A 27,732-nucleotide genomic window follows, 5' to 3' on the forward strand; every position below is an offset into this window, starting at 1 on the left:
GCCCGCGCTCTAGAGCCTGCAAACCACAACTACTGAAGCCTGTGCACCTGAAGCCCGTGCCCCGCAACAAGAGAAGCTACCGCAAGCCCACGCCACTGCAATGAACAGTAGCCCCTGCTCACTGCAACTAGAGAAAACCTGCACATAGCAACAAAGACCCAACACAGACAAAAGTAAATAAAATAAATAAAAAATTTTAAAAGCCATATTATTTCTCATCAGCTTAGTATGAGGATTCAAAGAGTTAGTGCCTAGCAAGTTAGTAACACTGGGCCTGGTGAGGACTAAGTGCTTAATAAATACAAGCTCCATCATAGTGTTTATTTGTATTAAAGATCTGTGGCAGGTACTCTCACAAACACAATCACAGGTTAGTATTATTTCTCCCCATTAAAGAGATGAGGAAACTGAAGCCCAGGGAGGTAACATAAGTTGTCCAAGATGTCCGAGCCAGGAAGTGGCAGGGCCAGTCATTACATCAGGGCTTCTACCAGCAACTCAATTCAGCAGGGCTATTGTGCATGGACTTAGCCTCCAGCACATGCCAGGCCCTAAGCCAAGCATGCAAGTTGCATTTTCTTCATAGATACATTTTCTCATGGATGCTCCCACAACACCAGTAGGACAAAAATTAATCCAACATGGATCACAGACTTAGATGTGAAATGTAAAATTATAAAACTTTTAGTGAAAGCATAAGAGAGGGACATCCCTGGTGGTCCAGTGCTTAAGACTCTGCGCTTCCACTGCAGGGAGCACTGGCTCAGTTCCTGGTCAGGGAAGTAAGATCCCACATGCCGTGTGGTGCGGCCAAAAAAAAAAAAAAAGGCCTTGGAGAAAATCTTTGGGATACATGCAAAGCATTCTTAGATCTAATACCGAAGCATGATTCCTAAAAGGAAAAATTGATAAATTGGTCTTCATCAAAATTGAAAACATTTTTTTCTGTGAAAGACTCCATTAAGAGGATGAAAAAACATAAAGCAAACTACAGACTGGGAGAAAATATTTGCAAACCACATATCCAGCAAAGGACTAGCATGTAGAATATATACATATATATAATGCTCAAAACTCAACAGTAAAAAACCAAACAGTCCCATTTAAAAATGGCAGAAGAGGGCTTCCCTGGTGTCACAGTGGTTAAGAATCCACGTGCCAATGCAGGAGACATGGGTTTGAGTCCTGGCCCAGGAAGATCCCACATGCTGCGGAGCAACTAAGTCTGTGTGCCACAACTACTGAGCCAGTGCTCTAGAGCCCACGAGCCACAACTACTGAGCCCACATGCCGCAACTACTGAAGCCTGCGCACCTAGAGCCTGTGCTTCTCATCAAAAGAAGCCACAGCAATAAGCCTGCGCACCGCAACGAAGAGTAGCCCCGGCTCGCCGCAACTAGAGAAAAGCCCGCATGCAGCAACAAAGACGCAATGCAGCCAAAAATAAATAAAATAAATAAATAAATATATTTTAAAAAAATAAATAAAAATGGCAGAAGACACGAAGAGATATACAGATGGCAATAAGTACATGAAAAGATTTTCAACAGCATTAGCCATTAGGGAAATGCAAATTAAAACCACAACGAGGTATCACTATATACCTATCAGAAAGGCTAAAATAAAAAATAGCGACAACACCAAAGGCTGGTGAAGATGTGGAGAAACTGGATGCCTCGTAGATTGCAGGTGGGTGGGACTGTAATATGATACGGTCACTCTGGAGAAGAGTTTGGCAGCTTCTTAGAATACTAAACATACAATTACACCCATACCTCATTTTATTGTGCTTCACTTTATTGCATTTTTTACAAATTGAAGGTGCGTGGCAACCCTGCATCGAGCAAGTCTACAGTGCCATTTTGCCAATAGCATTTGTTCACTTCATGTCTCTGTGTCACATTTTGGTAATTCTTGCAATATTTCAAACTTCTTCATTATTATTACTATATTTGTTACGGTGATCTGTGGTCAGTGATCTTTGATGTGACTATTGCAAAAAGATTGTAACTCGCTGAAGGCTCAGATGATGGTTAGCATATTTTAGCAATAAAGTGTTTTTAAATTAAGGTATGTACATTGTTTTTTAGACATAATGCTATTGCACACTTAATAGACTATAGTACAGTGTAAACATAACTTTTATATGTTCTGGGAAAACGAAAAGTTTGTGTGACTGGCTTTATTGTGATATTTTCTTCATTGTGGTGGTCTGGAACCAAACCCGCAATATCTCTGAGGTCTGCCTGTACCATACGACCCAGCAATAGTACTACTGGACATTTTTCACAAAGAAATGAAGACTTACGTTCACACAAAAACCTGTACATGAATGTGTATAATGTTCATAGCAGCTTTGTTCATAATAAACCGCCCCAAACTGGAAACGACCCAGATGTCCTTCAATGGGAGAAGGGTTAAACAAACTCTGCTCTATCTGTGGAATACTTCTCAGCAATAATAAGGAACAAAAGGGACTTCCCTGGTGGCTCAGTGGTTAAGAATCTGCCTGCCAATGCAGGGGGGATCCCTGGTACAGGAAGATCCCACATGCCGCAATTAAGCCCACGTGCCACAATTACTGAGCCTGCGCTCTAGAGCCTGTGAGCCACAACTATTGAAGCCCGTGCGCCTAGAGCCCCTGCTCTGCAACAAAAGAAGCCATCACAATGAGAAGCCCATGCACCGCAACAAAGAGTAGCCCCTGCTCGCTGCAACTAGAGAAAGCAGCAACGAAGACCCAACACAGCCAAAAATAAATAAATAAATTTATTAAAAAAAAAAGAACGAAAGAAAAATGAAAAGATAACAGCAACAAAAAATAATAAGGAACAAACATGTAACAACCTTGATGCATCTCCAGAGATTTACACTGAGAAAAACCAGTCCCCAAAGGTTGCACACTATATGACTTCATTTGTCATTCTTGAAATGACAAAATTATAGAAACTGAGAACAGATGAGCAGTTGCCAGAAGCTAAGGAGGGGATGGGGGCAGGAAGAAAGTGGGTGTGGCTATGGGTGTGGGTGTGAGAGGTCCTCCTGTTGATGGAAATGTTCTGTATATTGTATCAAGATATCATTATCCAGAGTGTGATATTATATACTATAGTGTTTTGTTAACCTCTTTATTGAAGTATAATTGCTTTACAATGGTGTGTTAGTTTCTGCTGTATAACAAAGTAAATCAGCTATACATATACATATATCCCCATATCTCCTCCCTCTTGCGTCTCCCTATACTATAGTTTTGCAAGATGTTAACCACTGGGGGAAACTCGTAAAGGGTACATGTGATCTCTTTGTATTATTTCTTATACTTGCATGTGAACCTACAATTATCTCAAAATCTAACATTTACTTAAAAAAAGGCATCCCAGGGAATTCCCTGGTGGTCCAGTGGTTAGGACTCTGCACTTTCACCGCAGGGGGCCCAGGTTCGATCCCTGGTCAGGGAACTAAGATCCCACATGCCTCACCTTGTGGCATGGCCAAGAAAAAAAAAAAAAAGGCATCCCATACTATTATATACAGAATGGATAAACAACAGGGTCCTACTGTATAGCACAGGGAACTATATTCAATATCCTGTGATAAACTCTAATGGAAAAGAATATGAAAAAGTATGTGTATATATGTATAACTGAATCACTTTGCTGTACAGTAGAAATTAACACAATATATTTTTTTGAATTTTATTTTATTTTTTATACAGCAGGTTCTTATTAGTTATCCATTTTATACACATCAGATTACTCTAGTAATCTGAGATTACTTCCAGTCACTCATTTAATTAATAGTATTATTATTTGTAAATGCTTCCACAGGGCTAATCCACTCAGCTTCCATGTTGCCCTGGCAACCTAAGGCTAAGGTCTCCATTTGCTACTAAGAGAAACTAGAAAAATGATTTGCTTAGGAGCTTCCAAATGCACGTCCCGCAGTTCTTTCTTCTTCATATAAGACCTGGCCTGTGTATCATGTGGGGTATGGAATCATTCTTCTTTTTCCTGATCATTAAATTCATCTTCATCTAGCATCAATCTTTTAAGGCTACTTCAGAAATCAGGTTTTGAGAGCAGGAAAAGACTCTCAAATCCAGCATCTTACCTGGACCTGAATCTCTCCATTTAGGGCCAGTTTGGACAGAACCAAGGTTTCCTTTCGGGCCCACGAAGGAAAGGAATTCAAGAACAATGGGATGATGGGGGAGGAGGGGTTTGCAAAGAGTTATGCAATTTTCCAGCTGCTTCTGGGAGTAGCAGCTCTCCACTGACCACATTTGGGTCAGGTGTGGTGAGGTGGCATTGCTTCTGGCTTTACATCCTTTCTGTGCAAGAATCACCTCCCCCACCTTAAGGATAAAACTGGAAGGCAAAGGCCTTGGGATCTTTCTCAGCGTATTCTATGGTTGCAGTATGGTGGTGTCATCCTGGGGGAATTGATGTCCTGGGAAGTTTTACTTCTAATTTTATCATTTATAGAACTGGGAGATGGGAATCCACATGTTTTAAATACCTACTGTATGCCAGGCACTATGCTGGATACTTCTCCATGATTTAATTCATTGAATCTAAACTCCTGAATCTTCAAAACCACTCTCTGAGGTAAGCATTTAGACGAATCCCACTGTATAGACGAGGCGAGCAGGGCACGGAGAGGGGAAGTGATTTGCCTGAGGTCACACAACTGGTAAGACGTGGAGCCTAGATTTAAAGCCGAGTCTGTCAGAATCTACAGTCCATGTTTTTCTCTTCTGTCATGCTGCCAGAGAGGCATCTTTAGTGTCATGACTAACTGACGGCTTATGCCGAGTCAGGCACCCTGCTAAGTGTATTACTAACCAGGAGCTCATGGAATCCTTCCCAAGGTGCGTCTGCTATTATCCCTATTTTACTGATGAAGAAACTGAGGCTTAGAGAGAAGTAATTTGCTGTGATAGCTGTTTTGGTTCAGGTGGGCCCTGATTTACATAACACATATTTCTGTGGCTGATGCTTAACATGAAAAATTCCCCCGCTGTGAACTGCAAAAAGGCCTTGGTTTGGGAAGTAAATAGCCTACCCCATCAGCAGGTCTGCTTTGTTCATTCAGTTCATCAGTCCCAGTTTCCCCAAACCTTGGCATTTCAGAGCTCGGTATGTGAGAAAGGAACTCTGGCTATAAAGAGGACAACTTCACGCTACAGGTCAGGAGATCCAGGCCCACAGAGATGAAGGGAACTGCCTCAGGACACACAGTCTGACAGCAACAGAGATGGACTGGAATCCCGGTGCTCTGACTTTCAGGCCTGGGCCGCCCAGTTATTAAGAGAGGGTCTTTGGCCAGGAAAAAGAAGGGAGGGACCCTGTATCCTTCATTTCCTCACCTGCGAAATTGGGTCAAGATAGGCCCTTCTGTGTAGTGGGGGGGGATATGTGGGTGTGGTCCAGCCTAGGGGCCGCCACCTTGTGCTAGCAAAGTGACAAGGTCTAGTGGAAGGAGGATCATAGCGTCGCGAATCCCCAGAAGTGGTGGTGGGAGGGTGTGAGGGCAGCAGAAGCGGAACTTCGGGAGCCAGAGGCGGGGATTCGAGAATTCTGGGCGGGGCTTGGAGAATTAACGCTGTTAGATGGGCAGTGGGCGGGACTTGCGATGCTGCGAATAGGGTTACCAGCCCGTGGGCGGGGCTTCTAGAAATTGGGGCGGGGTTTGTGACGCAGAAGGGCCAGTTCTGAAGGAATGAGAGGGGAGCTGGGCTTAGGGAGCCAGGAGGCTGGCAAGGGGTTTGGATGGGGCAATGGGCGGGGCTCAGAGGAGCTGATGTTACGGTTTTAAGGGACTCGGGGGGAATTTTTGAGGAGCCGGGGGATGTGGCCCTGCCGAGCCGAACAGGTCAGTGGGCGGGGCTCTAAGGTAACCGCTCCTGGTTCTTTGGGGTCAGTGGGCCTGGCCCTCCGGCCACTCAGAGGACTAGCGGGCGGTGCTTGCACTTGGGCACCGCCTTCCTCCGCGGCACTCCTGCATCCCTCGGCGCGACCAGAGGGGGCGCTAGAAAGAGTGAGGCGTGGAACGCCGGGTGGGAAGCGGGCTTCCCCTCCCGGAAGTGGGCGTGGTGCTCCGCAACCTGGCGGCCCTGGTTGGGCGCGGTGCGGCGCGGGGGCGGGGCCTGGGTGCAGCGGCGGGGGCGGGGGCGGCTGTCCGCGCCCCTCCCCCGCGCGGCGCTCAGTGCCAGGCGGGAGGCGGTAGCGGTTGGAGGTTTCTCCGGGCTTTGCAGTGGGGACTTCGGCAGCGGCGCCTCAGGCACCTCAGCCCTGGTGAGCTGCGCGCGCCCGGCGGGGCGGATTGGGAGCGAGCCGGACGGGCGGACGGACCTGTCCTTTAAGCGTGTGCCGGCGCCGGCTGACAGGAGCGGGCGGGGCGTGGGACAGGGCCCGGTGGAGCGGACAGGGCTGGGTGGGCGCGCGCGGCGCGGATCCTTGGGCCGGGGGTCCGCCCTGGCCGGTGTACATGGGATAGGGGTAGGGGCTGCCGCGGGAGACTTGGGATCCGGTGGGGGAGGGAGTTGGGGACCGAACCGGTCGGCCTGGGGAGAGTGAGCCCAGGTTCCTGTGGGGAGGAGGCTGCCCTGGGGAGACTTTTAGGGATCCGGAACCCTGGCCGGGCGAGGAGCTGAGGGGGGACGAGGCTGCCCCGGGAAGAATTTTAGGGGTCAGGGCTCCGCCAGCTTGGGTGGGGTCTTGGGTGGGGAGGGGCTGCTAGAGGCTAGGGCGCAGAGCCCGGGGGGCGCCAGGCCTGGGAGGCGGGACTTGAGCCGCCCTGGGGAGCGAGTGGGTGGGGGGTGGCTAGGGGCCGGGCTCACGTGGCGCCGGGGGGAGCTGGTCCCTGCGTGGGAGGGGCGAGGGCGGTGGTCCGGCCTGGGGGTTGCCAGCTTTGGGGTTCGAGGCCGGCTCTGGGCCCTGAAGAGCTGGGTTGGGGGTCGGGAAGGGTGGGGCAGGGCTGAAGCTGGGGTGATGTGGGTGGGGGCGACTCGGGAGGAGGATGAGCCGGGCGTTGGGAGCGGAGGGCTGGGAGTGGCGGGGGAGGGGCGGGGGGGGCGGGTTGGGAGAGGAAGAATGGGGCAGGAAGGCTGCAGGGTCGGGGGCCTGGAGCGTCCGCGTGAACTGGGTGATTCAGAGATACGCTCGCCTAAGAGCGGAGCAGCTGGCGAGGGACGCAGTAAGAAGGAGCGAGGTGCAGGTGGGGCTCCGCTGCGCCTAAATGACTGAGGATGAACTCAGACGTAGAGGTTGGAAATGCAGGGACCGAGCCCTCTCCCGCCTGTACACACAGGCGCGCGCACACAGCTCTGTGTCTCTCAAATGACTTGAATGTGTTGGGAAGTGGCAGGCTGCGGGGAGAGCCGAGAAGAAAGGGGCTTCCTCTTGCAGGGAGGCGCTGGCCCTGCCGTCCTTTTTTGGGAGTGTTCAAAGGGTTTTTGATTGCTGGAAAAGGAAACGTACGCTTTACTGCATCGCGGTTTAGAATCACATCCTATATTTGGCCTTAATGTAGGCTGTCCTTGTTTTGTGGTGTCTGAAGTCCTTGCTCTACATGTTGCAAACGTGGGATTCAGTGTGAGAAGCAAATTGCAAGTCGCTCATCTCCCCCAGGAGAGCAAGAGGCCTTTCTTTCCTATAATACATTAAAACAGAATTGAATATAGTGCGTGTTTTTAAACTGGTACTCGGTGGCGAATGTGTTTACTTTTGCAAATAGTTATCACAAAATATAATATGAGGCCGTCTCACTGCAGCCTTCCTGCCCGGGATTACATCCTCAAACAGTACTTGTAGGGCTCGTAGTCACTCTGTGTAATAATGCATTTCATTGTCCTTATCTGGCAGAGCTCTCCTGACACCAGGGCCTGCTAGAATAGACAGAAACATGATTAAGTATAAGCAGTTGCTTTGCACCGTCTGTTCAGTTGTGAAGGCAAATAGATATCTGTTTATATGACTGCACTCTCTTCATTCCCTATAAAACTGAAGAAATGGGAAAAATCTATTTTGGACTTGATTCTGTATATTTCAGAAAACTAAGGAAACTAATTTTTTTTTTTTTTGGCTTGGAGGTGCATTTCAGAGTCACAATGTTTGGATATGAAGCCTAATAGTAACTCTTGGGTCTGAGAGGTTGCATAAATAAATAGGGGGGGAAAGTGAAATAAAAGTGGGAATTGTATATTAGGCCTTGAGCTGCCATGTTTTGTGGTAAATGTCATGTGTACTGGGTATAAAGGTTGGGTACACACCTTTTTGACAAATCTGGAATGTGCCCTGTCCGTATTTGTTTTTCATTATTTGCGGAAGGTACATGAAAGCTTGATGGATTCTAATAGACGCATACCAATGAGAGATCACTGCACAAAGTATTGAATTTTTCATGATCATTTGTTACTTTACCTGTAGATTGTGCTAATCAGAAGTTATGTCTATTACTTTATATATAATTTGGGATTAGATTCAGGGTTGACAGGACTTTCGGTGTGTGTGCTACTTCATTATTTTTTTTAAAAATTGAGGTATAATTGACATGTAACATTATGTTAGTTTCAGGTGTACAACATAATGATCTGATATTTGTATACACTGAAATGGTCACCACAATAAGCCTAGTTACGGTGTGTCACCATACAGAGTTACTTTTATTTATTTTGTGACGAGAACTTTTAAAATTTATTCTCTTGGCAACTTTCAAATACGCACTGCATTATTATTGACTATAGTCACCGTGTTGTCCATTACATCCCATGACTTAATTCATTTTATAACTGGAAGTTTGTACTTCTTGACTTCCTTCACCCATGACATACAACACTTTTTAAATACTTGGATTTTTTTGATGTAAGTTTTATGCTTAACGCAGCTGTCACTTTTGAGATTCACTCCAACCATGAGGAGAGTCACTCAGATGCCTGAGTGAAACAGAACGTTCAAAAGGATAAGTGATCAGTTCTTTGTTATGTCACTGGGGGTGTGGAAATTCTGTATGATGGCGAATTATTTCTTAATACTTTGATTTGTCACAAACGGTGCTTTAGAAACATTATATTAACCAGGTTGTTTTACCTTTGACTTCTTTTTTCAGAGGTGGAACAATAATAAATTTGAGTGCCACTTTCAGATTCAGGGTACAAATCCTGTTGTTTCCTTTTGGTGACTTCCCAGTGTCACCTTATTCCTGTCAGAGCTCTTTTCTGACACTTGTATGTCTTTTTAAACTTAAGATGCCTTTTCTTTATTAAAACATGGAAATACTCATGAATATTTCAGTATGACCTAGTACCTAGAATGTTAAGTAATAGAATCTCTCTGGGTTTTCATTGCCCTAGTTCAGATGCTTTAAAATGAGTGAACAAGATTCTACACTGCTTTTGAGAGCTTATTTTGTATTTCAGTGGCACATAATGGAATCTTCTTTGTTTTATAACCACTTTATTGAGATATAATTTACATACCATACAGTTCACCCATTTAAAGTGTACAATTCAGTGGTTTTTAGTATATTCACAGAGTTGTGCAGTCATCACCACAATTTTATTTTTTTTTATTTTTTAATTTTTAAAAATAAATTTATTTATTTTTGGCTACGTTGGGTCTTCATTGCTGTGTGCACGCTTTCTCTAGCTGCGGAGAGAGGGGGCTACTCTTCTTTGTAGTGCGCGGGCTTCTCATTGTGGTGGCTTCTCTTGCTGCGGAGCACGGGCTCTAGGTGCGGGCTTCAGTAGTTGCGGCTCGCGGGCTCTAGAGTGCAGGTTCAATACTTGCGGCACACGGCTTAGTTGCTCTGTGGCATGTGGGATCTTCCCAGACCAGGCCTCGAATCTGTGTCCCATGTATTGGCAGGCAGATTCTTAACCACTGTGCCCCAAGGGATGTCCCACACCACAATTTTAGAACATTTTCATTGCCTCCAAAAGAAACCCCATACCCATTAACGGTCCCCCGCCCCCCTCCCCCCAATTCTTCTCCCTCACCTGCCCTAGGCAACCACTTATCTATTTTCTGTCTCTATGGATTTCCCTTGTTTTGGACATTTCATATAAATGGAATCATGCAATATGTGGTCTTTTGTGTCTTTTATTAAGCATAGTGTATTCAAGGTTTATCTATGTTGTAGCATGTATAAGTACTTCATTCTTTTTCTAATGGTTGAAAAATATTCCATTGTATGGGTATATACCACATTTTGTTTTTCCATTCATCAGTTGGTGGATGTTTGGGTGTTTCTACATTTTGGCGATTATGAATAATGCTGCTGTGAACATTTGTGTCCAATTTTATGCGTGGATATATGTTTTACGTTCTCTTGGGACTTACTGGGTCATATTGGTTACTCTGTGTTTAACTGTTAGAGGCGCTGCCAGACTTTTCCAAAGCAGTTGCACCATTTTACAATCCCACTAGCAGTGTATAAAGGTTTCCGTTTCTCTACATCCTTGCCAACACTTGTTATTCCCTGACTGTTTGATGCTAGCCATCCTAGTGGGTGTGAAGTGGTATCTCATTGTGGTTTTGATTTGCATTTCCCTAATGGCTAATGATGTCCAGCATCTTCTCAAGTCATTAGTGGACAATTGTATATTTTCTTTGGAGAAACCTCTGTTTAGATGCTTTTGCTCTTTTTAAAATTGGGTTATCTTTTTGTTGTTATGAGTTATTTATATATTCTAGATACAAGTGCCTTATCAGATATATGACTTGCAAACATTTTCTACAGTTTGTGAGTTATCTTTTTTTAAAAAATAAATTTATTTGTTTGTTTGTTTTTGGCTGTGCTGGGTCTTTGCTGCTGTGCACGGGCTTTCTCTAGTTGTGGAGAGCGGGGGCTACTCCTCGTTACGGTGTGCGGGCCTCTCATTGCGGTGGCTTGTCTTTGTTGCAGAGCACGGGCTCTAGGCGCGTGGGCTTCAGTAGTTGTGGCACATGGGCTCAGTAGTTGTGGCTCGCAGGGTCTAGAGCGCAGGCTCAGTAATTGTGGCGCACGGGCTTAGTGCTCCGTAGCATGTGGGATCTTCCTGGATCAGGGCTCAAACCTGTGTCCCCTGCATTGACAGGCAGATTCTTAACCACTGCACCACCAGGGAAGTCCTGAGTTGTCTTTTCACTTTCTTTTCTTTTTTAATTTAATTTAATTTATTTTTGGCTGCACTGGGTCTTTGTTGCTGCGCGTGGGCTTTCTCTAGTTGCAGCGAGCGGGGGCTACTCTTCCTTGCGGTGCACGTGCTTCTCATTGCAATGGCTTCTCTTGTTGCAGAGCACGGGCTCAAGGTACCTGGGCTTTCAGTAGTTGTGGCTCGAGGGCTCTAGAGTGCAGGCTCAGTAGTTGTGGCGCATGGGCTTAGTTGCTTCGTGGCATGTGGGATCTTCCTGGACCAGGGATCAAACTCGTGTCCCCTGAATTGGCAGGCGGACACTTAACCACTGCACCACCAGGGAAGTCCCTCCTTTCACTTTCTTGATGGTGTCCTTTGAAGTAGAAAAGTTTTTAATTTTGGTGAAGTTTAATTTATGCATAATGGAGTCCAAACTGATAATGAGTTAGAAATTATTTAGACGTTAAATCACATCCTCACTGGTAGTTTGGTTATATAAATTAAAATCCAAATGTGAAAGGATTAGGGAAAGATTTGAGTTAGTTCTACATCAAAAAGGGTTCATCAGCGAACATATCATTACCTGTTTAAATCCTCTCGTGGTCTCCCACCCCATTGTCTGTGGTTAAAGTTCAGACTTAATGTGGTGGTGGATGAGGACAGCTCTGATTTCAGCCTGTCTCATCTCTCACTGCTCCTCTTCCTGTGTTTTCATCTCCATTGCCACTCCCTGAACTGTCCAGCCTTAAGATCTTGTGATGCGCTTACTACTCGGCTCCCCTTACACCTGGTGAATCCCTCTTGTCCTTTGGGATTCTCCATGAAACCTTCCTTAGTCCTCACAGGCAGACATTGTCCCTGCTCTCATGCATCAGACATTCATCACTCCTGTCTGCTACGAGGAACTGGATTTGAACTTGAACCTACCGTCTGAAAGGCGCCTTCCCATAGAAGGCAGAATGTGGGAGAGAAATTCACATGGAAAGCAGACTGAGAGTGGTCTCTAGTGCCTACTGGATATTTGCTGAATGAAAGATTATTTTTATTGACGTTAACTGGAAAGATCCTGAGGTCAGTGGGTTTCTCTGGTTATTATTTACACCTTTGTTGCCTATGTTAAAATAACGTGAAGTACAGGGGTAATTCCTCTCTGCCTTTCTGGCACCCAGTTCCAGCTCTTACCAAAAAATTGCTCAGATGTAAACCGAGTGTTTGAAACATTTTCCTGAGGGCAGAATATTCTTGTCCAGGTTCTTTCCCCCTAATAAACAGTGATGACTGGCGCACAGCCTTCTCAGCAGGGCAGATGGCCAGGGAGCACATTTGGTTTGGGATGATTTACCAAGACCAAATGCAGCAGGCTTAGCCTGGTGGTGTTGAGGCAGTCAGTGCTGGAACTACCCCAGTGCACGCCTGATGGTGGGTGTAAATTGGGTTTTAGAGGTGCATACTTCCTTCCTTTTCATTCTTTTGTTCATGCTCTTGCTTCTCTCAGAGCATCTGGTTAATACTTTAATTAAAAATACTGCACTTAGTATCTTCTTGAGAATTAGGAGAAACCAGTTGGCCATTTGGGGTATGTTTTCTGTGTGTTCACTGAAGTGATTGGATTGTGGCAAGGCAGTAAAAAGAAAAATAAATTTCAAATTTGTTCTTTGTCTCCTTAGGCTCAATGAGCTATCTGTACTTACATAGTTTCTTGCCCTAAGAGTTCTGTCTAGAGAAATTGAGGCAATGAAGGGTGCAGACCTTCAGAGCCAGACTGAGGTGGGTTTCACTCTCTGCTATGATTTTGTCAATTAACCTACCTCCCTGAGCCTCTTCTGTAATATGGAGATGCTAACGGTACCTTGCTGGGTTTTGAGTAGACACCCAATAAATTTGTGTTCCCTTTGTCTTCACTCTTAAATGCCTGTTTTGGTTTTTTTCTTAATTAATTTATTTTTGGCTGTGTTGGGTCTTCCTTGCTGCGCGTGGGCTTTTCTCTAGTTGCAGTGAGTGGGGGTTACTCTTTCTTGCAGTGTGTAGGCTTCTCATTGCGGTGGCTTCTCTTATTGTGGAGCACGGGCTCTAGGCCCGCGGGCTTCAGTAGTTGTGGCATGCAGGCTCAGTAGTTGTAGCTTGCGGGTCAGTAGTTGTGGCGCATGGGCCTAGTTGTGTGTGGGATCTTCCCAGACCAGGGCTCGAACCCATGTCCTCTGTATTGGCAGGCAGATTCTTAACCACTGCACCACCAGGGAAGTCCTTAAATGTCTGTTAATGAATGGAACTCGGGAGAATCAAGTAGGGTAAATTTAATATATTTTATTTCTGATATTAAGCTATTGTTGTGTGGATTCCCCCTCCTGCCTCAGCATTTTAGACTTCAAATCAAACTTGAATCATTGGAGAGGAAAAAAGTGTCTAATTTTAGGATAGGAAGGTAGTGTTAAAAATGAGGCAGTTTTTGGCCATCTATCTGAATTGGAAATGTCTATTCAGACAGACTTCTCTTATTCAGGCCTTATGCTTCTATTCAGTCTGTCTGTCTATTTTAAGGGAAAAGGTTTAGTTCCTGGCAAAAGATTGATCTTTTTAGGGTTTGGAAGGAGATTGCACTGCAGGGTGTGAGATGCTCATGGGGTTGAGTATGATGTGAATGGCAGCATTGTGATACATTGTAACATTCTGTGTGGGAAAAGAGCCTCCATAGTCTCATGGGATGTTAAATTAGGCCTGTCATTTGAATCTTACATTAATGACAAAAATTGTTCCTGCTGTTTGCCATGGTCAAGAAAAATCAAATTAATGCAAAGATCGGAGTGAGAGAAACTACTATAAATGGGAGTAGGAAGGCTTGTATTTTGTATGACTGAAGGTGGGTATTTCACAATACATATTTTTCCCCCTTCGGTCATGCAGTTATCTACATTAAAAAAAATTATGAATAATGGATCATATTTTTAGCCCCAGTATCTCACCACCTTTTGAAAAATATATCATATTGGGGGGTTGGGAGATTATTTCTCACGCCCAGAGGTCCTCAACTTGATGCCCGTGAGGATCAGCTCTAGACCTTGGTCAGTCCAGCTGCCTGGGCTCCAGCTCCCTGGTGACTCTGAATCACAGCCAGAGCGGAAGGTACCTTGCTGCCTTGTTCCTCATCTGATGGACGAGGGGACTGTGGTCACAGGTGCTTGAAAGACTTGCCCAAGATCAGGAACTTGACTGTTTCTCCCTTCTGCCCCCACCTCCTTCCATGGGTAGTGTGAATTCATTTTTGTAGTAGGTGGTGTGGATTTATACCATGGTGTGGATTTTTTTTTTTAAACAGTGTGAACCCAGTGTTCTTACCCTGAGTTTTAGTCCTTGACCCAATGCAACAATTCCCTCTTAAGCTTCTGCCACAGTCTTTTGCCAGATTTACAAACTGAGCCTACTCACTGTTTATCGCTTCAGTTCATCATCACAATTGGTAATTAGTACCAATGGGTTCCCCCCCACCTCACATCTTCAGATCGTACATGTATTAAACTATGAAGCTTGGTCCAGATTTTCAGGGTTTCTTTTTAGATGCAGTTTGGGGAAACTTGAAAATACGTGGAATCTCTTGGAAAAGCCTTTGGTAGACTTCATTTCCTAGTTTACATGTAAAGTTCCTTGACAGTATTTTATTGATCCCTTTTTGTGTCCTCAATCATGCAGTCTGACCATTAGTATGCAGTATGCAGTCTTGGTAAGGATTTATCTAGGGTGTTTCAAAGACCAATTAATATCACAAAGGTCATCCCCATTAAGCCATCCATATATGAAAAGGCTGATTTTGACAGGAACAACATCCAGCCAGTACTGGAACTACAGACAGGCATAATGAAAACCCCGTGGCATTGGCAGAAGTTGATCATTACTTCACAGCGTGGTCCTTCTATCTCTGGGGAACCAAGGCAGCCTGGTAATCTGGGCACATGGCAGTTCGGTGTAAGAGCCTTTTTTGCCCCATTGTGGACTCATATGTCCCCACGTCCTGACAGTTGCTGAGGCCTTCATTCTGGATGAACAAAGCTCTAGTTTTTCAGTTTCGTGAACGGCCATAAACACACATGGGAAGGGAAGTGTTGGGAGTGTGAAGCCTTTGGGGGTGTATTTCCACTCTTGACATTGTCAGGGTTCTTGACAAAATTCACAAGCTCCCCCTCTGTAGGACGAATGTTTACTCACCATTATTTGCTTACTTCACATGAAAGATACTTAAATTCCTTTTCATAATGGTCAAGCATTCTTTTCTAGTTAAAGACTCTAATTCCTTTCATTCTTAGGAACTTAAAGAATTGAGGCTGGTTTATTAATGTAAGAACTCAAATGCTGCCTGAGCGGTGACTGAGAAACACACAGAAACTTGAGCTATCATCTCCGTTAAGCAGAAGGATTTATTAGGAGACTGACTAGTCACTTTACAAGCTAGATGGTGAATTAATTTTGCGGTTAGTAGTGTCTTTAGCTTAACAATGTCATCCGAGTTTTTCTTGGCAAGCAAGAGAAAGGCCAGAGCCAACAAGTGCTGGCCACAGCTCTTTGGGGTGATATTTAATAAGATGCATGTTGTCTGTTTTAGAAATAGAGTAACCATCCCTTAGGCTCTCTCTCTTATGGGAACCGCTGTTGCTTTACAGTGTTACATAGGAAAAAGGAAATTGGAAGTATTTATTTATTTATTCATTCATTCATTCATACATACATACATACATACATACCCTGAAACGTCCCTGGTCTTCTTATGCAGTATAGAGCTATCGTACATGCACTGGGCTGAATTATTATACATCGTCAAGTGGAACAAATGATACATCTTACCTGCGAAGGATAGTTGCGAGTCATGTGGTTCTCCAACCATGAAAGGTTGAGAGCCCAGAGGCAGCTTCTGTTTTGGAGGCAACGTGTACATTCAGTCCCCAACCCAAGACTGGGTTGTGTTCCAAAGTCTAACTCAGTTATTTGGAACTGAGAAGGCATTTTTGGGTACAGATTCAGTGTTACAGTGGTGGGTAGGTTCCCAGCCTAGACTGAAGAAATCTGTTTAATTCACAGCACAGCTTTTTAAACTGTTAATGATGATAGCTGAATTCTGGATCTTGGAAGCTGGGAGTCATGTGACAAAGAAGTAAGGAACCCTGCTCCACCCCAGATGCCTGTCTGTGTAGGCTGTGTGGCATCCATGCCACAGCAGCCCTCCAAGTTCATCTTCCTTCTCTCTTAACTTGAAGCTTCCACTCCCCTGGTTAAGCTGATCTCCTTTAAATAGTAGTCGCCAGGCAGATGGTTCAAATTCATTTCTGCTAATGTGCTCCTGGATGGCTACAGTTCCTACTAGGCTAGCACCGTTATTCAGTGCTAGAAGGACTGCGGGCTTTGTCTTATTTCACTCATATCTCAACCCTTTTAGAGCTACAGTGTTAATATTTTTACAGAGGAAGCTCCTTATTGATAAACATCATCTCTCTGAAATGTTGGCATGTAGTCAGTATAACAATGTTTCAAGGGGAAAATTGAAGGAAGGCGAGTGGGGTCAGACAGAGCCCATATAGAAGGCTAGCCCTGGTTGCTGGAATCGGGAAGAAGCCTTGCCTGCTTTAGAAAGGTTCCTCCTGTAACCTCGAAAACAGTGAATCTGCTCAGCTTTTTTCAAAATACACAGGATCCTTTTTTTTTTTCTCTCTTTTCATTTGGGAAACACAGCTTGAAAGGGTCTTATGTTTTAGCAGTGACTGGTTTCCAGGACCTTTGAGAAGTAGATCAGGGCAGGGTAATGGTTGTGAGTTGGGGCAACTTGTGCTACTAGAGCTGTGTGCTGGTCCCCGACTATATCTCTGTCCCTTTATAAACTCTTACCACAAAGCCCCTTCTTTCCTCAGAGGGAAATAATTGATCTTTCCTTTTTGTTATTGCCTCTTTGAAGGGTTTGGATTGTCTGGTTTTTAAGAACGTCTTCTTCAAGCATTTTATGATGCTAAGTGTGATAAGGATCAGGGACTTGATTTTTCTGGTGCAGTTAGAAAAAGTCTTGTTCACAAAGTGTTAATGGCAGGCTTAATAATTTGATTTACTTTTAAAAGATATAATAGTTTTAAAAATACATTACAAGCTTCTTCTAGCCCCCAAGTATGTAATTCTTGACGCTGAATTCTCTGTGTGGAGCCTGAGCTCTGCGGGGGTTGAGAGGACAGGGTGGTGGGGAGTCAGTGTCTCTGGGACACTGGGTCGAGGCCCTGCCCGAGGGTTTGTGAAATAGCGCTGGGCTGACTCAGAGGAGGTGTAATTGGGGAAGAGTAGTGTCAAATGGATAAGGGAGATGGCCCAGATTGTCCAGGGTCATGAGAACAGAATACACATTTATACAGGTGTGTTTGTGTAAAAGGTAAGCATAGTTTAGATATAGAGCTATAAAGGTAGCTGGAAGTGTAATTTGTGGGTGTCCCTAACGTTATTGATTTCTGTGCTATTCCTAATTACATTTTGGGTTAAATGAGTAGAAATTTTAAGTAAACGTATGTGTGGAATTATTATTTTCCACTTTGTGAAAGTGAACACTAGCCACGTTCTGTGAAGACAGAGAATGTCACAATGTTTTTGTGCCTCCGTTTCCAAGTGGGCTGTGTGACACATGGTAGGTGCTCAGTAAATGTTAGTCGAATAATTGAATTTCAGTTTTACATGGTACACTTGTGGTAGTGATTGTTAGTCTTCCCATTTTCCTAGAAGATGAAAGGAAAAGAGGAAATTTTCTGTGGTGTAGAAGGACTACTGATTGTAAACATTTGCCTAGTAAATTATCTTACGATAAGCTAGTCATGATTTTCATTTAAATAAGTGTGTTAGCATATACACACATTTATTTACTGAAACGTTTTATCTGTAAAGCAAATTTTGGAGTTCTGGTTATTTAAAGTGTGAATTCTGATGAAAAATAGGGTGGCATCACATATTGGTACTTTATTGCAAATTTACCTAACTAACTTCTTGAATAAATTGAAAGTACTGGTGGCATGGAGTTCTTAGGGCTTTGATTTGTGGTTTGGTTAGCAACTTCGACTTCAGAAAGAATCCATGAAGGAACGTCCTAGTGGAAGTGAGTGTGCCTTCAGCTGGAGAGTTTTGTCAAAACAGATATGGGAAGAACCCTAATTTGTATCAAGATGAGGATTTAAAGTTAAGGTAGCCCTCGAAAAAACTGAGTTTCCCTTTCTTGTCTTTCTCCTTTCCTCGAGTTTCTTATCTTTTAATCGACTGCCTGTAAAGTGTCTGCATTGGACGCTGAGGGGCCCCTAGGCCCAGCCCCAGGGGAATCACAGGGCAGGTCTCAGCTCATTTCAGTGGCTCCTGGATCTCCAAGGATTTAATGTGCTTGGGTTCATTTAACTTCAGAAATTGACAAGAACCAAGTACGTTAAGAAAGGGTGAATTGGGCACCCTTTCAGCTGTTGAATCATTTAGGAGTTCATTTGTGCAATATTAAAATTTGAAAATCTGTAGGCTTTGGTTTATATCTTTTTTTTTTTTTTTTCTTTTTTACGGTACGCGGGCCTCTCACTGCTGTGGCCTCTCCCGTTGCGGAGCACAGGCTCCGGACGCGCAGGCTCAGCGGCCATGGCTCACGGGCCCAGCCGCTCCACGGCATGTGGGATCTTCCCGGACCGGGGCACGAACCCGTGTCCCCTGCATTGGCAGGTGGACTCTCAACCACTGCGCCACCAGGGAAGCCCTGGTTATATCTTATTAGTAACATGTGATCACAGAAAAAGAATCATTCTGTAGCTGCGTTTTTGTGTGTGTTATTTCTGGCCGTTTTTAGAGGTTACTACAAACCATACATGTAGTTTGTTTGTTGTAAATGTAGTTTTTTAGAAGAGTACTGTTAGGGGTGGGAAGCCCCTGATCTTTCTGCTAACCTTCTACTCAAAATGCTTAGAAAAGGATTCTTCCTGCTTTCATTTGAGGCGTATGGAATTTCTCTTTTAGTAGTTACTATTATGCAGTCCAATTAATTTAACATAAAGGATTAAGGACTATGATTTTCTTTTCAAATCTTTATCCAGTTTGGAGGGAAATTGGGATGGTTAAGGTTACAGTTTTACCAGCTAAGGCTGGTAAAAGCTTCTAGTAATAGAGAATTCACTCCCCAAATACTTAGCCCAAGTGTTTCCTCCTTAAAGTGAGTTTTGTTTGTCTCCACTTCCCCGGAGGTATTTTCATTTTATTGGTAAAAGGAGATGTGTGGCGTTTTCCCCCTAAAGAACTGAGACCTTCGGAAGGTGTTGGGTGGTGGTAAAGTATTTATTTGGTAGTAACTACATTTTCCCCAGTTTCTTGTACTCTGTTGTAGACACTGATATTCTGAGTTTTTTGTTTTTCCCCTCTTTAGAAGAGAGGTGTGCTGATAAGGAAATAGTTTGTAATTTTACCAAAAAGGATCAGACAAAACAATTCGTCTGAAGATGCAGTAAGATTTCAAGAGGTACAGGCTCATTTTATTGCACTTCACAGATACTGTGTTTTTTACAAATGGAAAGTTTGTTAGCAACCCTGCATCCAGCAAGTCTATCAGTGTCATTTTTTCCAATGGCATATGCTCACCTCATGTCTCTGTGTCACATTTTGGTAATTCTCGCAATATTTCAGACTTTTTCATTATTATACTTGGTATGGTGCTCTGTGATCAGTGATCGTTGATGTTACCATTGTAATGGTTTGGGGGCATCACAAATCACGCCCATAATAAGATGGTGAACTCAATAAATGTGTTTTCTAACTGCTCCGCTCTCTGGCCATTCCCCTGTCTCTCTCCCTCTCCTCAGGCCTCCGTATTCCCTGAGACACAACAATGTTGAAATTAGGCCAGTTAATAACCCTACACTGGCTTCTAAGTGTTAAAGTGAAAGGAAGAGTATTATGTCTCTCACTTTAAATCAAAAGCTAGAAATTATTAAGCTTAGTGAGTGAGGCACGTCGAAAGCCAAGATAGGCTTACGGTTAAGCTTCTTGGGCCAGTTAGCCAAGTTGTGAATGCAGAGGAAAAGTTCTTGAAGGTCTCCAGTGAACCTGGAATGATAAGCAAAGCAGCCTTATTGCTGATATGGAGAAAGTTTTAGTGGTCTGGAGAGAAAATCAAACTAGCCACAACATTCCCTTAAGCCAAAGCCTAATCCAGATCAAGGCCCTAACTCTTTTCAATTCTGTGAAGGCTGAGAGAAGTAAAGAAGCTCCAGAAGAAAAGTTTGGAGCTAGCAGAGGTTAGTTCATGAGGTTTAAGGAAAGAAGCTGTCTCCATAACATCAAAGTGCAAGGTGAGGCAGCAAGTGCTGATGTAGAACCTGGAGCAAGTTATCCAGAAGATCTAGCTCAGATCATTAATGAAGGTGCTCACTAAATAACAGATTTTCCACATAGATGAAACAGTCTTCTACTGGAAGAAGATGCCACCTAGGGCTTTCATAGCTAGAGAGGAAAAGTCAATGCCTGGTTTCAAAGCTTCAAAGGACAGGCTGACTCTCTTGTTAGGGGCTCATGCAGCTGGTGACTTAAGTTAAAGCCAGTGCTCATTTACCATTCTGAAAATCCTAGGGCCCTTGAGAATTATGCTAAATCTACTCTGCCTGTGCTCTATAAATGGAACAACAAAGCCTGAATGACAGTACATCTGTTTACAACATGGTTTCCTGAATATTTTAAGCCTACTATTGAGACCGACTGCTCAGAAAAAGATTCCTTTCAAAATATTGCTGCTTGTTAACAACTCACCTGGTCACTCCAGAGCTCCGGTGGAGAGGTACCACGAGATGAATGTTGTTTTCATGCCTGCTAACACAGTATCCACTCTGCAGTCCATGGATCAAGAAGGAGTTTCGACTTTCAAGTCTTACTATTTAAGAAATACATTTTGTAAGGTTGTAGCTGACACAGATGGTGATTCCTCTGATGGATCTTAGCAAAGTCAATTGAAAACCTTCTGGAAAGGATTCACCTTTCTAGATGTCATTAAGATCATTCATGATTCATGGGAAGAGGTCAAAATACCAACATTAATAGGAGTTTGGAAGAAGTTAATTCCAGTCGTCATGGGTGACTTCAGTGGAGGAAGTAACTGCAGATGGGATGGAAATAGCAAGAGAAGTAGAATTAGAAGTGGGGCCTGAAGATGGGACTGGATTGCTGCCATCTCATGATAAAACTTGAACAGATGAGGAGTTGCTTCTCATGGATGAGCAAGGAAAGTGGTTTTTGAGGTGGACTCTACTGGTGAAAATGCTGTGAAGATTGTTGAAATGATAACAAAGGCTTTAGAATATGACATAAACTTAGTTGATAAAGCAGCAGCAGAGGATCGACCCCAATTTTGAGAAAAAGTTCTAGTGTGGGTAAAATGCTATCAAGCAGCTTTTCATGCTACAGAGAAATCTTTCGTGAAAGGAAGAATCAATTGATGTGGCATACGTCATTGTTGTCTTATTTTAAGAAATTGCCGGGAATTTCCTGGTGGTCCAGTGGTTAGGACCCTGTGCTTTCACTGCCGAGGGCGCGGGTTCAATCCCTGGTCGGGGAACTAAGGTCCAGCAAGCCGCGCAGCGTGGCAAAAAACTAAGAAAAGAAAAAAAAAAAAAAGGAAATTGCCACAGCTACCCAACCTTCAGTAACCACCACCCTGATCAGTCAGCAGCTATCAACAGAGAGGCAGGACCCCCAACCAGAAAAAAGATTATAACTCTCTGAAGGCTCAGATTAGATAGTTGGCTTTCAACAATAAAGTATTTTTAAATTAAGGTGTGTACATTTCTTTTAGGCATAATGCTATTGTGCGCTTAATAGTGTATAGCTACAGTATAGTGTAAACATAACTTTTATATGCACTGGGAAACCAAAAACTTCTTGTGACTCGCTTTATTTTGAGATTTGCTTTATTGTGGTGGTCTGGAACCAAACCTGCAATATCGTTGAGCTGTGTATGCCTGTATACTGCTGCTTTTTCTATAGGATGGCTGAAAATTCATTTTTATTTTAAACAGTGTTAGTTTCATTTTCAAATAGCCTGTTCAATATGTTTTTTGTTTTATGGTTATTTTTTGACTGCGTTGGGTCTTCATTGCTGCGTGCGGGCTTTTTCTAGTTGCGGCGAGCGGGGGCTACTCTTGGTTGCGGTGTGCGGGCTTCTCATTGCGGGGGCTTCTCTTGTTGCAGAGCAGGAGCTCTAGGCGCGCAGGCTTCAGTAGCTGTGGCAAGTGGGCTCAGTAGTTGTGGCTCACGGGCTCTAGAGCGCAGGCTCAGTAGTTGTGGCGCACGGGCTTAGTTGCTCTGCAGCATGTGGGATCTTCCCGGACCAGGGCTCAAACCCATGTCCCCTGCATTGGCAGGTGGATTCTTAACCACTGTGCCACCAGGGAAGCCCCTGTTAAATATGTTTACCTTCGAGCTCTGGGCACCTCTGTGGGCAAACTACCTTAATTTTGAAGCCACAGATCCAGTTATTAATCTGAAAAGGCACAATAAGTAATTTAAATATTTTCACTATGTTTTTGCTCTTTTCAGACACCCTACTTGTAAAGAGAAGGCTCTTGGGAGCTGCTCCTAAGAAGTGGTTCTTTGTCCTGTATTGACTCCCTGCCCCCGTGAACTTCTGTGTCCCAGTGTTTGTCGCAGCAGCACAGTGACGTTGGTGTGAATAATTGATTGTGGTGTCTCCTCCTGGAGACTGTCAACTTCGTGAGAGCCGGGCCCATCTCCTTGCTCACCATTGCATCTGCAGCGTCTAGCATCACGCCAGGCGCACGGTCAGAGTTCAGTAAATAGTTGTTGAATAAATGCGTGATGAGTGACTGGGATTAAAGACCTCTTCAGCATTCACAGTCGATTGTATGTGTTTTGTGTATAACCCCGTGGGTGCTGCAAACTCCGTTCTCCTTGAATTGTGTGTGTTTTGTTAGGGGATGTGAACTGGATCCCAGTGAAAGAAGCGTTCTCTATAGATTTGTAGGCTTTAGATTATAATAATTATATTAATAATAGGACCCTAGAAATAATTTATTTTAGTTCTCCTATTTTATAGATGAAGAAACAATCAACCATAGGACTAAAATGATTTAGTGGTTAGGTGACTGTGTCAGAATAAGCTAGTCTTGCATCCAGGCCAGAGTTATTCCTACTCTTACCTCCCCTTGAAATATGGTCAGGAGTATGTTTATTTAATCACTGCTTGCCCAGGGTATAGGGTATTAAAAAGGGAAGACAGGGCTTCCCTGGTGGCGCAGTGGTTGAGAGTCCGCCTGCTGATGCAGGGGACGCGGGTTCGTGCCCCAGTCCAGGAGGATCCCACATGCCGCGGAGCTGCTGGCCCCATGAGTCATGGCCGCTGAGCCTGTGCTCCGCAACGGGAGAGGCCACAACAGTGAGAGGCCCACGTACCGCAAAAAAAAAAAAAAAAAGGGAAGACAGAAATTCTTCAGTTGAATGAGATTACTCTGTTTTTTTGACATTGCTACTTTTGCTATGGCTAGCCTTATGAGGGTCTTCATAAAAATGCCTTAAAAAAACCCACAAAAAGATCTTGGAGTCCAGTAATTTCATTTCCTGGTATAAGTATATTGCCAAAGAATTATGAAAATTTTATTCCAAGAGAAACTCCATCTGACTAAGTAGTGGAAACAGACTTAGCAAGTTTGAACAGTCGTACACAGTGTGCTTTCCCCCAGTTGTTGATAAGAAAAGTAGGTCATCAGTATAGAAAGAGTATTTTGAAACACATTCGTCATTAATTTTTAAGTGAGAGTGCTGGGCCAGTCATGGCGGTAAAAGTTCTGCAGTTGGGATGAGAGCTCTTGGGATTAATTTGGCTCTTTGAAGAGAGAGGCAGAGTCGAGCTTCCGAGCCTGATCTCCTGTGGGGCACTTTAGTGAGATGTTAGCAGCTCAGAGGATTCTACTCAGTTCCACCGTGTTGTCTGGGCAGGCAATGCCTGCTGCTGTCTCTGATGGGGTTTCTTCAGCAGTCCTTTCTCAAAGCTCCAGGGAGGGGTATAGTGGGTGTGTTTATAAAGATGCTGGTGATGAGCAGAAAACTGGGAGATAGAGGGATTGTAAACATGTCATCCTGACACATTATGTTCTGAAAAATCTGCTCTTCCTTTGATAATGTAGTTAAAAAAAACTCTGTCATTGAAGAGCTAGAGATGACCCCTACAACCTTGTAATCTCATGTGTTAGTAACTGTAAAATTCATGTCGTGTCATTCTTCTTTATTTTAAGGGAGTTCCAGGCCCTTTTTGGGCATCTTTTAGTTGTAAAGGGTCTCTCTTTAATACAAGTGTGAGAGAGTGGATTTGAGGGTTTTGGGTTTCTGTATTTAGGATCTTTATCTGTTGTTATTTTGCTGTCCATGTCACGCTTATTTCTTTTTTTTTTAAATTTCAGCCTTACTGAGTGTAGTTGACACACCGAATTGTAAGATATTTAAAGTGGGCCTCGCGGTGATTTGATGTACCTACATAGCTCGTTTGGTCTCTTGTCAGACTGCGTTTTCAGCAGTCACTCTCAGAGCTGCACGTCTCACTCTGTCATCGGGGAGCGGGGAGTGCCTGTGTTGATGGCAGGCAGCCCCCACTTCTTTTTGTAACCAGTTCCTAAAATGAGTACAAAATTGTAAAGTGTGAAAGTCGAGTCCTTTTCTTAGAAAGCTTTAAAAAGAGTAAAAGCCTGTCCGTTGCACCTCACCTTTTAGAACTTGTTCTTGATGTGTTGATTCCAGCCTTTTAGGCATGTCGGTTCAGGCTCTTGGACAGTTGAGCACAGAGCCCTCTGGCCTAAGCCTGAGGGTTTTCAGTCAGAAGCAAAGATTGGTTTCCTTTGGCACAGCTAATGCTCTCTCTCTCGTTGGTCTCAGCATATTTGAATGCGAACAGCCAGTTTGTGTATTGTATAAAGTGTGAGCCAAGCGCAGTTTCCTATTTAAAAACGGCACCAACAGGCCAGGTGGAACTGTGAGCTGTGGAGGCAGCACCCCATGGAGCGGTTCTGAGAGGCATCACTGGCTGACGTGGGAAAGCCAAACTGTATGTGTGTGTGGAGTTTATCACTGAAAAAGTATGAAAGTTCAGGCGGTGAAAAGTTGAATTGCTCCGTACTTTGTGGTTCGAGGTCATCGTGTCTCTCTCCGAAGTCCTTTATCTTTGGGCAAGTCACACAGTATCTCTGGGCTGAAAATGAAAGTCCGGAACTGGTGACCCTTTTTACTCCAGGCTTCTGTGAGGACCCAGCCTGGATGTTTCTTGGTAAATCCGACTTGCATTTCTTTGTCTTTTCATTCCAAGAAACGTTTAAAAACCAAATGATAATGGGTTCTTGAGTCGAAACAAAGTGCACTTAGAGTCGGTACGCCTCCTTCTTGGCATTTTAACCTAGTACCTGGGTGGATAATGGGATGAAAGCGTTTGGAAGGCTATAATGAGTGTGAATTTTCACCCTTTACTTTCGCCATTCTTGGTGTCGTGATAAATTGAACCAACATAAGGGCTGTTCCATACTTGCAGTCAGTTGTCTTAAGTGGAGTGCAAACCTTTCAGGCTTAGCTGCTGTGTATGAGGAATGTTGTGTATCTACCTGACTTTCTGCTGTGCTTTATATAAAGCAAATTGTTGCATGCGGTCTTTTTTCTTCCTTCGTAAAACAACTTCTATTAAAGTAGGTAAATTAGGCGTATTTTTCTTGAGTATCTCATATATGAATCTGTTAACTAAGGAATTGGATGCAGTACAAATGATTTGTTAGGTGAACTCTTCAAGTGTCACTGATGAATTTTGTTTAAGGACATTCAAAAAAAAGCACAGCCGTCTCATATCCAGAAATGATGAACGTTGAATTTTTGTATTTAATCAGAGCACCTCCCGTATTTGCTTTCGGTGTCTGCTTTCTTGTGAATGTGTCTTCTACGTAGGCTTACATATTACCTTTCTAACTTCTTACAAAGAATTTTTAACTGTTGGCATTGCCATTTAAATAGCTGATTTCGGGACATTTGTTTCCTCCTCTGCTGTCCTGCTTGCCACTTTCTATTAAATAACGTGTCCGATCTCTCCCACATTAAAAAGGGCCAGAAAAGCATCAACTTAGAGGGAATGTGTTCTTTCCCTATTGGGACATTCTGGAGTCTTCTGTGGTTGCTGCTGGCTAGGGGACGTGCTCAGCCTTCTGAGTCCTTGAGTAATTGACGCCCTGGAATGGTCTCAGCTAATGTGCCGAGCAGGATTTTGCTGCTAGTAGGGGTTTTCCTGTATGTGTTCCTAGCAGGATGTGTTTCCTTTCATACAAACCACAGAAGTGCATCTGCTGGAATCTTTAAACAGGAAAATGTCAAAATTGTCGTCATTTTTTACGAGATTGATGGAAGTAGAGAGAATAGAGAAAAGGTAGTAACATTTATTCAGGTGTTTTGAGTATATTTTATTTGGTGCCATTACAGTATTGTAAACACCCTGTCTTGTCTACATTTTTCCCTCCCAACACCCAACACATTTCTTGTATGGCCTGTGCAATAAATTTTCTCTGTAACTTGACTAGGCAGTACCATAAGAAGCATGCCTTCACACTCCCCTGGAGGTTGAGGATGATCAACTGACTGTAAGATGGAAATTTTCTTCTGAGAATGATTTTTATCAAACTTTACTCTGATGCTTATAAAATAAGTCCTTAAACCATGGACCTTATTTTTACAGCTTGTTCTTGGTTAAGATGTTTACCCAACATGTAAAGAAAATTTTAATCATTTTTGTTTCCTTAGATGAGCTGCTAAGTATTGTGGATCTTGGTAGTCAGCTTTTAGATTTTCTTTATTTGGAGCAGAAAACAAGAATATATTATCTACTCATTAGAAATTTATGTGGGAATGTAAAATTGATGCAGCCACTATGGAAAATGGTATGGAGGTTCCTCAAAAAATTAAAAATAGAGCTACCATATGATCCAGCAATTCCACTTCTGGGTATTTATCCAAAGGAAACTAAATCACTGTCTTGAAAAGATATCTGCACCCCTGTGTTCACTGCAGTATTATTTACAATAGCCAAGATAGTGGAAACAACCTAAGTGTCCATTAACAGATAAATGGATGGGAAAATGTGGTATGATGGAATATTATTCAGCCATTAAAAAGAAGGAAATCCCGCCATTTGTGACAACATGGGTGGATATTGAGGGCATTATCCTAAGTGAAGTAAGTCAGATAGAGAAAGACAAATAACATTTCAATATATCAGGGGTCCACAGCCTGTTAGGAATCAGGCCACACAGCAGGAGGTGAGTGGTGGGCGAGCGAGTGAAGCTTCATCTGCTGCTCCCCATGGCTCGCATTACTGCCTGAGCCATCCCCGCCACGCCATCTCACCTCGGTCCATGGAAAAATTGTCTTCCATGAAACCGGTTCCTGGTGCCAAAAAAGGTTGGGGACTACTGCTCTATATCACTTAACATGTTGAATCTTAAAAATGAAAACAAAAACAAAACAAAACCCAAACTCATGGAGACAGCACATTTTGGTGGTTGCCAGAGGTGGTGGATTAGGGGGGTGGATGAAATGGGTGAAGGGGTCTAAAGGTACAAAATTCC

The 27,732-nt window shown here is 43.7% G+C and overlaps 1 protein-coding gene and 1 non-coding gene across 3 annotated transcripts in view; both read left to right on the top strand.

The window, feature by feature from the left end:
* The first annotated feature begins 3,385 nt into the window (after positions 1 to 3,385).
* Positions 3,386 to 3,458, top strand: TRNAE-UUC (transfer RNA glutamic acid (anticodon UUC)). The gene has a single exon. It is a non-coding gene; the product is annotated as a tRNA-Glu (tRNA).
* Positions 3,459 to 5,796: 2,338 nt separating this feature from the next.
* The window catches only part of CORO1C (coronin 1C), an 83,720-nt gene continuing 61,784 nt past the window's right edge, over positions 5,797 to 27,732 (top strand). The window contains exon 1 of one of the 2 annotated variants that reach the window (XM_060028250.1): positions 5,797 to 5,874. The gene's annotated coding sequence lies outside the window, so the exon portion shown is untranslated. Of the gene's footprint in view, positions 5,875 to 6,211; positions 6,297 to 27,732 lie in introns of those variants that run through there. The other variant, XM_060028251.1, reaches the window with a different exon arrangement.

This window comes from Delphinus delphis, chromosome 13 (genome assembly GCF_949987515.2).
Source record: "Delphinus delphis chromosome 13, mDelDel1.2, whole genome shotgun sequence".
Lineage (NCBI taxonomy): Eukaryota > Metazoa > Chordata > Mammalia > Artiodactyla > Delphinidae > Delphinus > Delphinus delphis.